Raw genomic sequence first — 14,246 nt, 5'->3', positions numbered from 1 at the left:
ACAAATGTTGGGCAATTGTTTTTATTAAAATGATTAGCATTTGGCCTATGTCTAAAACAGGTTAACCCGGGCAGTGCCGGGTACCCCAGCTAGTTGTAAATATATTCCAATCCAATCCACTTTATTTATATAGCACATTTAACAACAAAAACGTTCCAAAGTGTTGCACATACAGTAGAATCACGATAGATAAAACCCCAATAGTCAAGAAATAAATTAAAAATAAGAAAATTAACAATAAAAATAACTAAAATGTGCAAGATAAATAAATAAATACATACAGCATACAAAAGATAAAAGCAATCAAATCTACCAAAATAAAACAAAACCAATAAAACAGAGGACCACACAACTCACGCAGTGTTAAAAACCAGAGAATAAAAGTGGGTCTTCAGACGAGACTTAAAACACTCCACTGTCGGGGCTGTTCGGACATGGAGGGGCAGAGCCTTCCAAAGTCTGGGGCCAGCCACAGAGAAAGCCCTGTCCCCCCTGGTTTTAAGTCTCGTCTTGGGTACCACGAGCTGGAAATGGCCCTCAGACCTCAGACCACGCGCCGGAGAATAAATTTATAGGAGGGCAGTGATATATTGAGGGGCCATTCCATTCAAAGCTTTAAAGACAAACAGTAAAATCTTGATGGAGGAGCAGAGGATGGACTCGATGATGGCCGTGTAGAACTGCACCATCAGCTGGACAGGCAGCTTGGCCTTCTTCAGCTGCCGCAGGAAGTACATCCTCTGCTGGGCCATCTTGATGAGGGAGCTGATGGTTGACTCCCACTTGAGGTCCTGGGTGATGGTGGTGCCGAGGAAGTGGTGACAGTCCACAGTGGTGATGGGGCTGTTGGTGAGGGCGAGGGAGGGCGGGGGGGCTGTGGCTTTCCTGAAGTCCACGATCATCTCCACTGTTTTCTGGGCGTTGAGCTCCAAGTTGTTGCTGCTGCACCAGGTCACCAGCCGGTCCACCTCCCTCCTGTAGGCAGACTCATCCCCATCCGAAATGAGTCTGATGAGGGTGGTGTCGTCCGCAAACTTGATGAGCTTTACAGAGTCGTGGCTGGAGGTGCAGCAGTTAGTGTACAGGGAGAAGAGCAGAGGGGAAAGGACACAGCCCTGTGGAGATCCTGTGCTGAGAACCTGAGTGTTCGAGACATTTTTTCCCAGCCTCACACGCTGACTCCGGTCCGTCAGGAAGTCTGTGATCCACCTGCAGGTGGAGTTGGGCACGTGGAGCAGAGAAAGCTTGTCCTGGAGCAAAGCTGGAAGGATGGTGTTGAATGCAGAGCTGAAGTCCACAAACAGGATCCTAGCGTAGGTTCCTGGGGAGTCCAGGTGCTGCAGGATGGAGTGCAGGGCCAGGTTTATGGTGTCATCTACAGACCTGTTGGCTCTGTAGGCAAACTGCAGGGGGTCCAGGAGGGGGTCGGTGATGGACTTCAGGTGGGATAAAACCAGGCGTTCGAAGGTCTTCATGACTACAGACGTGAGAGCCACAGGCCTGTAGTCATTAAGTCCAGTGATGCGTGGTTTCTTGGGGACTGGAACTATGATTGAGGACTTGAAACAGACTGGAACATGGCATGACTCCAGGGAGGTGTTGAAGATCCCTGTGAAGACTGGGGCCAGCTCATCAGCGCAGTGTCTCAGGATGGCAGGAGAGACACAGTCTGGGCCCGGGGCCTTACGTGGATTCAGCCTTTTGAAATGTCTCCTCACGTCCTCCTCTTGCACCGAGAGGGCAACAGGGGGAGTGTGGAGGGCAGCAGTGAGAGGGGGGAGGTCCAGAGTGTTTGAATATCCAGTTGTGTGGGGGGTGGGGAGGTGTGAGTCCTTGTCTTCAAACCGTGAATAGAAGATGTTCAGGTCGTTGGCCAGCTTGAGGTCGTCAATAGAACGAGGTGCTTTGGGCTTGTAGTTGGTGATCTCTTTCAACCCCCTCCACACAGAGGCAGAGTCATTGGCAGAGAACCTTTGCTGCAGACGTGAACTGTACATGGATTTAGCCTTTGCCACCTCCTTGCTAAATCTGTACTTTGCACCTCTATAGCTGTCTCTGTCTCCTTCTCTGAAAGCCACCTCTTTCTGCTGACGGAGCTGCTGGAGTTTAGGTGTGAACCAGGGCTTGTCATTGTTATATCTCACCCTGGTACGCTGTGGGATGATGCTGTCTTCACAGAAATGAATATATGACGTCACAGTGTCCGTGTAGTCATCTAGACTGTCTGTTGAAGCCTCAAACATATCCCAATCCGTGGTGGCCAAGCACGCGCGTAGCTCCTCTACAGCTTCATTGCTCTACACTTTAGATGTCCTCACAACAGGTTTAGAGAGTTTAAGTCTCTGTCTGTACGTGGGGATCAAGTGGACCATCACGTGATCTGAGAGTCCCAAAGCTGCACGGGCCACCGCTCGGTACGCACCACTCACTGTTGTGTAACAATGATCTAACGTGCTCCCTTCTCTGGTCGGGCATTTAACAAACTGTTTGTATTTTGGTCATTCCTGACTGAGATTCCCTTTGTTAAAATCACCAAGAATTACAACAAGAGAGTCCGGAAAGTCTCTCTCCACGCTCATAATCTGATCCGCGAGCGCGCGCTCGGCCTCGTGCACGTCCGCGCTTGGTGGAATATACACAGAGCAAAGTATGAAAGAGTTAAACTCACGTGGAGAGTAGAACGGTCTGCAGTTTATGAGGAGATATTCCAGAGAGGGACAGCAGTGTTGGGAGATCCCAGTCACATCGGAGCACCAGGCGTTGTTGATATAGAAGCAGAGTCCACCCCCTCTAGTTTTTCCACCACTTTTAAACCACTCCAATACAGTCCCCCTGACACCCACACAGTCTCTCAGGCGGTCTAAAAGAATTGCGTGGTCAACTGTCAAAAGCTGCAGTGAGGTCTAAAAGCACTAAAATGGCTGAACTGCCAGAATCAGTTGTTAAAAGGATATCATTAAAAACCTTTAAAAGTGCAGACTCAGTGCTGTGAAATGCTTTGTACCCTGATTGAAATGGATCCAATGTGCCGTTTGTATCTAAAAAAGGCTGCAACTGTACAAAGACGCATTTCTCTAAAATTTTCAACACAAGCGGTAACTTGGAGATAGGTCAATAATTTGAAAAAGCCGTGGGATCCAAAACCGTTTTTTTTGATCAGTGGCCCCACAATAGCTTTTTTTTTACAAAAAGAAGGCACAATTCCACAAGATAGACTACTATTAATAATTTCTCTGACAAAAGAGCCAATGGTGTCCCAAACCTCCTTAAAAAAGCGAGGGGGGACCGGGTCAGTGGGACATGAAGAGGGTTTTAGATTCCTAACTATATTAATTAAAATACATGGATGACACAAGAAAGTGAAAACACATATTTCCATTGTGGTCCATTTCAAAATCAAATGACAAAATAGATGCAATATTAAAATATATACACATATATATATATGCGCTTTATAATAACAACAGGGCTGCATGTAATGGAACCTATCAACAGTTGCATGCCATTTTGGCAAATTTAGATCATATTGAATTGTTCTGTTTTTGTTCCATGCAGTTTACAAAGAGGGGCAAAGTTGAAAACAAACAAACAAACAAACAAACAAACAAAAAAACAACAACCCCCTCCCCTCAGACCCCCTCCCCCAGTTAAGGTTGGGTTTCAAATGTTTCACATAGAATGCCTTGAGAGAGGGGTCAAAGAGGCATTACTTATGGCGTTGAGTTATAGTCTCAGTATATCGATATTAAATTGCGACATAATGACTTTAAAATAGACATTTGTTTTACATAATTACTCTACATTAAGGCTATTGTACAGTTCATTTTAGTGTTGAGTACATTTTGTAGTTGGTGCAGTTGATGGCGGAGCACTGGCTGCCTTTTTTCCTCTCATTTCGCTTCTGTTTAACAGGTGCCATAACTGTCTCAAGGCGCTCTCTCAACTCAGTAATGGCCGCCATGCGCATGCTGCTAGTCACATGACGTCCATTCCAGGTCTATATTTCCATGTGCGCCACATAAAAGTGAGGCTAGCCCGACAACCGGCCCGGCTATGAATTGGGCCGGCTACTGGGCTCCATTTTGGAGTGAGATTTCCCCCCTCTAAACAACCAATAGGAGAGCAGCGCTCACGCCCCATCAAAGCGAGGTTGACGTCAGCATCTTGGCCGCCAACCAATCACAGGCTAGGAGAGAGAGGCAAGTATCTGGACCAATTCAGGGCCGGCTGTTGGGTAGCCCGACAACTAGCTCAGCTATAAATTGGGCCAGATACTGGCCTCCATTTTGGAGTGAGATTTCTCACTCCTAAATGACCAATAGGAGAGCAGTGCTGGAATTCCCTCTCCTAAACAACCAATAGGAGAGCAGTGCTCGCGCCACATCAACGTGAGGCTGATGCATGGGCTGACGTCAGCGGACCGGTTGCCAACCAATCATAGGCTAGGAGAGAGTTATGGCCCAATTCAGAACAGGTGTCCCGACTAGATGTCATTCCTATCGAGAAGCCAGTCCCATGCATGCGCAGTTCCTTTGACCCAGATTTTCACCCATTGATCTGTATATATATTAATGGATAGCTCACTGGCCCGCACACTCCATGCAAACCGAAGTGGCGGCCATCTTGCCACTCCCAACTTATGCCGACCGCACATAGCTTATTAGACCGTCAACGGTTTCAAGTAATAACTGAGCTGATTCTCTCATTTACTTATTTTTGTTCTAAGGATAATGTAAAACTGATCCCTAATCTATGCCTGTCAAGATTAGCTATTTGATTTATTTTCTTTCTCTCTTTTATTACTTTGACACTTTCTTCCCTTCTATTCTCAATTACTCAAATCTCACAGGGACAAATACTCAATTCTAAAAATTATGACCGAAAAAACGAGATCGCGAGTACAAGCGGCCAAGATGAGTTTCCCATGGGTGCAAGCAACTGAAATTTTTTTGATTGAACATTTTCTCTAAGTGGACAGCCGAGCACCAAAGGTGCGAGGTCCCCTTGGGGGTCCAGGGGCATGCCCCCCTGGAAATGTTGAAAAAATTATGCAATTTGGTGCACTCTGAGAGCACTTTGGTAAGTTTTTGTTGGTTTAAATCAGTGGTATTTGACTCTTATACTGGAACAAAATATGTCTCAAGTCTTAATTTCATTAAAATTTATTTTCTATCTTGTATGTTTTGTCAGTAACAAGTTTCCACAGATGGACTTACTGTCTGTATTAACTGACTTTAATTCTGCTTTCATTGTTTTCATTCTACATTTATCAAAAGAGTGTCTTATAAAACAAATCAATAATTACACACTTTCTACAGTAAATAATACACTTAAAGCTACACTTTAAGTAATTTAAAACTGATGCAATAGTTAAAAAATTAAATTAAAAAAAGACCATCACCAGATCAAGACCACACATTAATGCCAAATTCAACCATATAAACTATATAAACAGTTCTTGAAAGTTAGAACTATGGAATATGAAAAAAAAATATATATAAGTATACAAAAATAAACTGACCACAATACTAAGAATGAGTAGGAAGTTGTACTTTGAAAGGTTATTGAATCAAAACAAAAATAACATTAAAGGAATATGGAATGTAATTAATGGATTACTTAAAGATAAGGCAGATATCATGGACACCTATTCAGAGTATTTTATTGACAGAAATGCTGAGAATTATAATATGCAAAATGTGGTGAACAAATTTAATGAGTTTTTTGTAAATGTGGGCCCAGATCTAGCGGCTGGAGTCCCTGCAAGTAATGAAGGTCAATCACTAATTGAAAGAAATCCAAAAAGTATCTTTCTCTCAGGAGCAAATGAAACAGAAATTAAAGAAATTGTTCGTAAGTGTAAAAATAAATGCTCCACTGATTGTTTTGATATAGACATGAGATTAGTAAAAAAAAGTCATAGATGGCATAACAAAACCATTAACGTATATTTGTAATATTTCACTGCAAAATGGGATATTCCCAACACAAAATGAAAACTTCTACGGTAATTCCAATTTTTAAGACTGGTAACAAGCACATCTTTACTAATTATAGACCTGTCTCTCTCCTCCCACAATTCTCAAAAATACTTGAGAAAGTATTTAATGACAGACTTGAAAATTTTATAGAAAAATATTGCCTGTTAAATGAAGGCCAGTATGGTTTCAGACCTGGAAGATCTACATCTATGGCCATTATTGATGCAGTAGAGGAAATTGCACATTCATTGGAAAAGAAAAAAAAATGCTATTGGAGTTTTTATTGACTTAAAAAAGCATTTGACACAATTAATCATTCAATTTTACTAGAAAAATGAGAAAAGTATGGGATTCGAGGGGTAGCATGGGAATGGATCAAAAGTTATTTAACTGAGAGGCAGCAGTTCGTAAAGATGGGTAAGTACGAATCTTCATGCAAAATTATCACATGTGGACTGCCACAGGGTTCCATATTGGGTCCAAAATTATTCAATCTGTATATAAATGAAACTGGTCTTATTCGCTGACGATACAAATATTTTCTATGCAGATGATGATTATGACGACGTTATAAACACTGTAAATGAGGAATTGGCAAAAATTAAAACATGGATGAGCAGGGCCACATTCAGACAGAGGAGACTGGTCCACGGGGAGTGCTTTATCTGCGGCTCGAGTGAGCATCAGCAGAGAGACTGCCTCAAACGGTCAAAACACAAACGCCCGCCCTTAGAAACTGGGCTGAGGGGAGGTCAAAACATTCACGTGGGTCATACACATCTTTCAACACGACTCCCAGTTACAATCCTGAGCGGGGATTTAACCCTTCAAGCCCCAGCACTGGTGGACACGGGGTCAATCAATCAATCAATCAATCAATTTTTTTATATAGCGCCAAATCACAACAAACAGTTGCCCCAAGGCGCTTTATATTGTAAGGCAAGGCCATACAATAATTATGTAAAACCCCAACGGTCAAAACGACCCCCTGTGAGCAAGCACTTGGCTACAGTGGGAAGGAAAAACTCCCTTTTAACAGGAAGAAACCTCCAGCAGAACCAGGCTCAGGGAGGGGCAGTCTTCTGCTGGGACTGGTTGGGGCTGAGGGAGAGAACCAGGAAAAAGACATACTGTGGAGGGGAGCAGAGATCGATCACTAATGATTAAATGCAGAGTGGTGCATACAGAGCAAAAAGAGAAAGAAACAGTGCATCATGGGAACCCCCCAGCAGTCTACGTCTATAGCAGCATAACTAAGGGATGGTTCAGGGTCACCTGATCCAGCCCTAACTATAAGCTTTAGCAAAAACGAAAGTTTTAAGCCTAATCTTAAAAGTAGAGAGGGTGTCTGTCTCCCTGATCTGAATTGGGAGCTGGTTCCACAGGAGAGGAGCCTGAAAGCTGAAGGCTCTGCCTCCCATTCTACTCTTACAAACCCTAGGAACTACAAGTAAGCCTGCAGTCTGAGAGCGAAGCGCTCTATTGGGGTGATATGGTACTACGAGGTCCCTAAGATAAGATGGGACTGATTATTCAAAACCTTATAAGTAAGAAGAAGAATTTTAAATTCTATTCTAGAATTAACAGGAAGCCAATGAAGAGAGGCCAATATGGGTGAGATATGCTCTCTCCTTCCAGTCCCCGTCAGTACTCTAGCTGCAGCATTTTGAATTAACTGAAGGCTTTTTAGGGAACTTTTAGGATAACCTGATAATAATGAATTACAATAGTCCAGCCTAGAGGAAATAAATGCATGAATTAGTTTTTTCAGCATCACTCTGAGACAAGACCTTTCTAATTTTAGAGATATTGCGTAAATGCAAAAAAGCAGTCCTACATATTTGTTTAATATGCGCTTTGAATGACATATCCTGATCAAAAATGACTCCAAGATTTCTCACAGTATTACTAGAGGTCAGGGTAATGCCATCCAGAGTAAGGATCTGGTTAGACACCATGTTTCTAAGATTTGTGGGGCCAAGTACAATAACTTCAGTTTTATCTGAGTTTAAAAGCAGGAAATTAGAGGTCATCCATGTCTTTATGTCTGTAAGACAATCCTGCAGTTTAGCTAATTGGTGTGTGTCCTCTGGCTTCATGGATAGATAAAGCTGGGTATCATCTGCGTAACAATGAAAATTTAAGCAATACCGTCTAATAATACTGCCTAAGGGAAGCATATATAAAGTGAATAAAATTGGTCCTAGCACAGAACCTTGTGGAACTCCATAATTAACTTTAGTCTGTGAAGAAGATTCCCCATTTACATGAACAAACTGTAATCTATTAGACAAATATGATTCAAACCACTGCAGCGCAGTGCCTTTAATACCTATGGCATGCTCTAATCTCTGTAATAAAATTTATGGTCAACAGTATCAAAAGCAGCACTGAGGTCTAACAGAACAAGCACAGAGATGAGTCCACTGTCCGAGGCCATAAGAAGATCATTGTAACCTTCACTAATGCTGTTTCTGTACTATGATGAATTCTAAAACCTGACTGAAACTCTTCAAATAGACCATTCCTCTGCAGATGATCAGTTAGCTGTTTTACAACTACCCTTTCAAGAATTTTTGAGAGAAAAGGAAGGTTGGAGATTGGCCTATAATTAGCTAAGATAGCTGGGTCAAGTGATGGCTTTTTAAGTAATGGTTTAATTACTGCCACCTTAAAAGCCTGTGGTACATAGCCAACTAACAAAGATAGATTGATCATATTTAAGATCGAAGCATTAAATAATGGTAGGGCTTCCTTGAGCAGCCTGGTAGGAATGGGGTCTAATAAACATGTTGATGGTTTGGATGAAGTAACTAATGAAAATAACTCAGACAGAACAATCGGAGAGAAAGAGTCTAACCAAATACCGGCATCACTGAAAGCAGCCAAAGATAACGATACGTCTTTGGGATGGTTATGAGTAATTTTTTCTCTAAGAGTTAAAATTTTGTTAGCAAAGAAAGTCATGAAGTCATTACTAGTTAAAGTTAATGGAATACTCAGCTCAATAGAGCTCTGACTCTTTGTCAGCCTGGCTACAGTGCTGAAAAGAAACCTGGGGTTGTTCTTATTTTCTTCAATTAGTGATGAGTAGAAAGATGTCCTAGCTTTAGATGTCCTAGGTCAGAAGGGAATCTGCTGGATAGCAGATGGGCAAGGGAGGTAGGGCTCCCTCTGGTGGCGCTTTCTTCGCCAGTGAGGGTGCGAGCACTAGATGGCACTCTTCTCCCATTTATCACACACAAGACACTACCTGTAACCCTGGTAGTGTCTGTGAATCACCGGGAGGAGATTGAGTTTTTTGGAACTCCTTCTACCTCCCGTGTGATTTTCGGCTTCCCATGGATGATTAAACACAATCCCCGGATTGATTGGCCGTCTGGGGTTGTGGCTCAGTGGAGCGAAACCTGCCACCGGAATTGTTTAGGATCCTCGGTTCCTCCCGGTGTAAATGCTAATGAGGAGGTTAAAGTCCCTCCCAATCTGACGGCGGTGCCGGTTGAGTACCCCGATCTTGCTGACGTCTTCAGCAAGAATCTGGCGCTCACCCTTCCCCCGCACCGTCCGTACGATTGTGCCATTGATTTGGTCCCGGGCGTTGAGTTCCCGTCCAGCAGGCTGTACAATCTCTCACGTCCTGAGCGCGAATCAATGGAGACCTACATCCGGGACTCATTAGCTGCCGGGTTGATCCGGAATTCCACCTCCCCGATGGGTGCAGGTTTCTTTTTTGTGGGCAAGAAAGATGGCGGTCTCCGTCCATGCATTGATTACAGGGGGCTGAACGACATAACGGTTCACAATCAATACCCTTTACCCCTGTTGGATTCAGTGTTCACGCCCCTGCATGGAGCCCAAATTTTCACCAAACTAGACCTTAGGAATGCGTACCATGTGGTTCGGATCCGGAAGGGAGACGAATGGAAGACGGCATTCAACACCCCATTAGGTCATTTTGAGTACCTGGTCATGCCGTTCGGCTTCACTAATGCCCCCGCGACGTTCCAAGCATTGGTAAACGACGTCTTGCGGGACTTCCTGCACCGATTCATCTTCGTATATCTGGAATTACATACTCATCTTTTCCCCAGACCCTGAGACTCATATCCAGCATGTACGTCAGGTCCTGCAGCGGTTGTTGGAGAACCGGCTGTTTGTGAAGGGCGAGAAGTGTGCGTTTCACCGCACCTCTTTGTCCTTCCTGAGGTTCATCATCTCCTCCAACTCCGTCGCCCCTGATCTGGCTAAGGTTGCGGCGCCGAGAGATTGGCTCCAACCAACAAGCCGTAGGAAGCTGCAATAGTTCCTCGGCTTTGCAAATTTCTATAGGAGGTTCATTAAGGGCTACAGTCAGGTAGTTAGCCCCCTGACAGCCCTGACCTCTCCAAAAGTCCCCTTCACCTGGTCGGATCGGTGCAAAGCCGCGTTCAAGGAGTTGAAACGCTGGTTCTCGTCTGCACCAGTTCTGGTGCTGCCCGACCCTAGCCGCCAGTTTGTGGTTGAAGTGGACGCCTCTGACTCAGGGATAGGAGCCGTGCTATCCCAGAGCGGAGAGACCGATAAGGTTCTTCACCCGTGTGCCTACTTTTCTCGCAGGTTGACCCCAGCTGAACGGAACTATGACGTCGGCAATCGAGAACTCCTTGCGGTGAAAGAGGCTCTTGAGGAGTGGAGACACCTGTTGGAGGGAGCGTCTGTGCCTTTCACGGTTTTCACTGACCAGCGGAACCTGGAGTATATCAGGACCGCCAAGCGGCTGAACCCCAGGCAAGCCCGCTGGTCACTGTTCTTCGGGCGTTTTGACTTCCGAATCACCTACTGCCCCGGGACCAAGAACCAGAGATCGGATGCATTGTCCTGGGTGCATGAAGACGAAGTCAAGACTGAGCTGTCGGATCCACCGGAGCCCATCATTCCAGAGTCCACTATCGTGGCTACGCTCTCCTGGGATGTGGAGAAGACCGTCCGGGAGGCCCTGGCACGGAGCCCGGACCCCGGACCCCGGAACAGGGCCGAAGAACAGACTCTACGTCCCACCAGAGGCAAGAGCTGCTGTCTTGGATTTCTGTCACGGTTCTAAGCTCTCCTGTCATCCGGGGGTGCGAAGGACCGTGGCAGTGGTCCGGCAGCGCTTCTGGTGGGCGTCCCTGGAGGCCGACGTCCGGGGATATATCCAGGCCTGCACCACCTGTGCCAAGGGCAAGGCAGACCATCAGAAGGCACAGGGACTTCTTCAGCCACTTCCTGTGCCTCATCGCCCCTGGTCTGACATCGGTCTGGATTTTGTCACGGGCCTCCCGCTGTCCCAGGGCATGACAACCATCTTCACGATAGTGGACCGGTTCTCCAAGGCGGCCCACTTCGTGGCCCTCCCGAAGCTCCCCATGGCCCAGGAGACTGCAGACCTCCTGGTCCACCACGTCGTCCGTCTGCATGGGATACCTACCGACATCGTCTCTGATCGTGGTCCCCAGTTCTCCTCACACATCTGGAGGAGCTTCTGCCGGGAACTGGGGGCCACTGTGAGCCTCTCGTCCGGGTATCACCCGCAGACCAATGGACAGGCAGAACGGGCCAATCAGGAATTGGAGCAAGCCCTGCGCTGTGTGACGTCCGCACACCCGACGGCCTGGAGTGAACATCTGGCCTGGATCGAGTATGCGCATAACAGCCAGGTGTCCTCTGCCACCGGCCTCTCCCCATTTGAGGTGTGTTTGGGGTATCAGCCCCCATTGTTTCCCGTGGTGGAGGGAGAGGTCGGTGTGCCCTCGGTCCAGCCCACCTGCGGAAGTGCCGTCGGGTGTGGCGCTCCGCCCGTTCTGCCTTGTTGAAGGCCCGGACGAGGGCGAAGACCCATGCAGACCGCCGGCGATCCCCGGCCCCTGCTTACCAGCCCGGGCAGAAAGTGTGGCTATCCACGAAGGACATCCCCCTCCAGGTGGACTCCCCGAAACTCAAGGACAGGTATACTGGGCCATACAAGATCCTCAAAATCCTCAGTCCTGCCGCAGTGAAGCTCCAACTCCCGGCTTCACTGCGGATCCACCCGGTCTTTCATGTGTCAAGGATCAAACCTCACCACACCTCACCCCTCTGTGCTCCCGGACCGGCGCCACCTCCTGCCCGGATCATCGACGGGGAGCCGGCTTGGACGGTGCGACGGCTCCTGGACGTCCGTCGGATGGGCTGGGGGTTCCAGTATTTGGTGGACTGGGAGGGGTATGGACCCGAAGAACGCTCCTGGGTGAAGAGGAGCTTCATCCTGGATCCGGCCCTCCTGGCCGATTTCTACCACCGTCACCCGGACAAGCCTGGTCAGGCGCCAGGAGGCGCCCGTTGAGGGGGGGGTCCTGTTGTGTGGGCCGCCAGAAGAGGAGGTACTGCTGGCCCACCACCAGAGGGCGCCCTGCCTGAAGTGCGGGCTTCAGGCATGAGAGGGCGCTGCCGCCACGGACACAGCCGGGGGTGACAGCTGTCACTCATTATCTCTTGACAGCTGTCACCCATCTACACTACATCATCTCACTCCATAAAGACCGGACGTCATCTCCACCTCGTTGCCGAGATATCATCTACCTGTGAAGGTAATTCTCTGCTGTATCTAAAACTGTCATAGTCTGAACTCTTTTTGCAGCCGCTTTCCTGTGGTGTGCCTTATCTGCTGGATTGGCGTTTGGTGTGAACAGCGACGGCTTCGCTTCACACCCAAACCAGATAAGTGGTGTAACAGGAGCTGCACGAGTGTGTGATTAGAGGTGGAGGTGACTTTCCACCTTCTGACTGTTTTTGTTACTGGGTGTGCACACACCCACATCTCACTGTTTGTGCTCCTCGCCAGCAGTACCAGATCCGACAGTCGGGGACGGTGATCACCTGGGAATTCGGGACTTGGCGGCTCCAGTATTCACCAGGTTCTGTGGCGGTGGAAATCGTGTGGTCCCGGCTCTTCTCAGGACAGACGTCTTCTATCCTCGAGCCTGCCCACACGTCACCTTGGTGTATTGACTGCTATCAGATTCTGTGATTGTCTGTATAATCGTTGTGCACATTCACAACATTAAATTGTTACCTTTTGGCTCATCTATTGACCGTTCATTTGCGCCCCCTGTTGTGGGTCCGTGTCACTACACTTTCCACAACACTCACTTAATCTTGAAAATACTAAAGTAATGATGTTTGGTAACGGCAAGGAAAATCCAAATATATCTATAACTATTGATGGTAAAGTAATAGAAAAGGTAACAGAAATCAAATTTTTGGGAATAATAATAGATAAGAATTTAAACTGAAAATCCCACATTAATTAGATACAAAAGAAAGTATCAAAAACTATAGCTATTATAAATAAAGCAAAGTGGGTACTTAACTATAACGCCCTGTACATTTTATACTTTAGTTTAATTTATCCTTATTTATCATATGTTATAGAAGTTTGGGGTAACAATTACAAGAGTACTCTAAGGCCATTGGTATTACTTCAAAAGCATGTAGTACGCGTTATCCACAAGACAAGCTACCTGGAACACACAAACGCACTCTTCTTACAGTCCAAATTATTGAAATTAATTGATTTGGTGGATTTCTGCACAGCTCAACTGCTATACAAAGCCAGTAAAAATTCTCTACCGGCCAACATTCAAGCCCAATTTATAGAACGGGAAGGCGGCTACAATCTGAGGGGAAATGGTAAATTTATACCAAAAGCTGTAAGAACCACGAGAAGAAGTGTGTGGAGTGAGACTGTGGAATAGTTTAGAATGGAATTTAAAACAATGTCCAAACACTTACCAATTCAAAGCCAAGTACAAAGAAAACATTTTACTACGGTACAGTATACAGTGAAAATTTTTACTATAGTCATTATAGTATTTAGATCATAAAACATTAAATCATTTAGTAATAAGTATATCAGAGTTAAGGTATTGTATTGAATATTGAATCTACTAAATTATTTAGTATTTGTAGTATATTGATGAGTGATTGAAGAGTAAGCATATTCACGGGTACTGGAATTGTAAGTCCATTCATGAGCTATTGAAACTGTAGGTATATTGATAAGTTATTGAAATTGTTGTCTATTCATGAGTTATTGGAACTGTAAATATATTGAGGTATTGTAAATTAACTGCAGTTGTATTTACTGTCAATTAAGCAACCACTGAAGATATGTGCACTGGGGGTGGGATTTAAAAAGTATTTTCTTCTTCCCACTCCCTTTCGAACTTTCTTGTTGTCATTTTTTGTTTTGCTTCTTTTTTGATCTTG

The sequence above is a fragment of the Thalassophryne amazonica genome, chromosome 16 (genome assembly GCF_902500255.1).
Source record: "Thalassophryne amazonica chromosome 16, fThaAma1.1, whole genome shotgun sequence".
Classification (NCBI taxonomy): Eukaryota; Metazoa; Chordata; class Actinopteri; order Batrachoidiformes; family Batrachoididae; genus Thalassophryne; species Thalassophryne amazonica.
The sequence above is the reverse complement of the archived record's forward strand: the minus strand, read 5'-3'. Positions refer to the sequence as shown.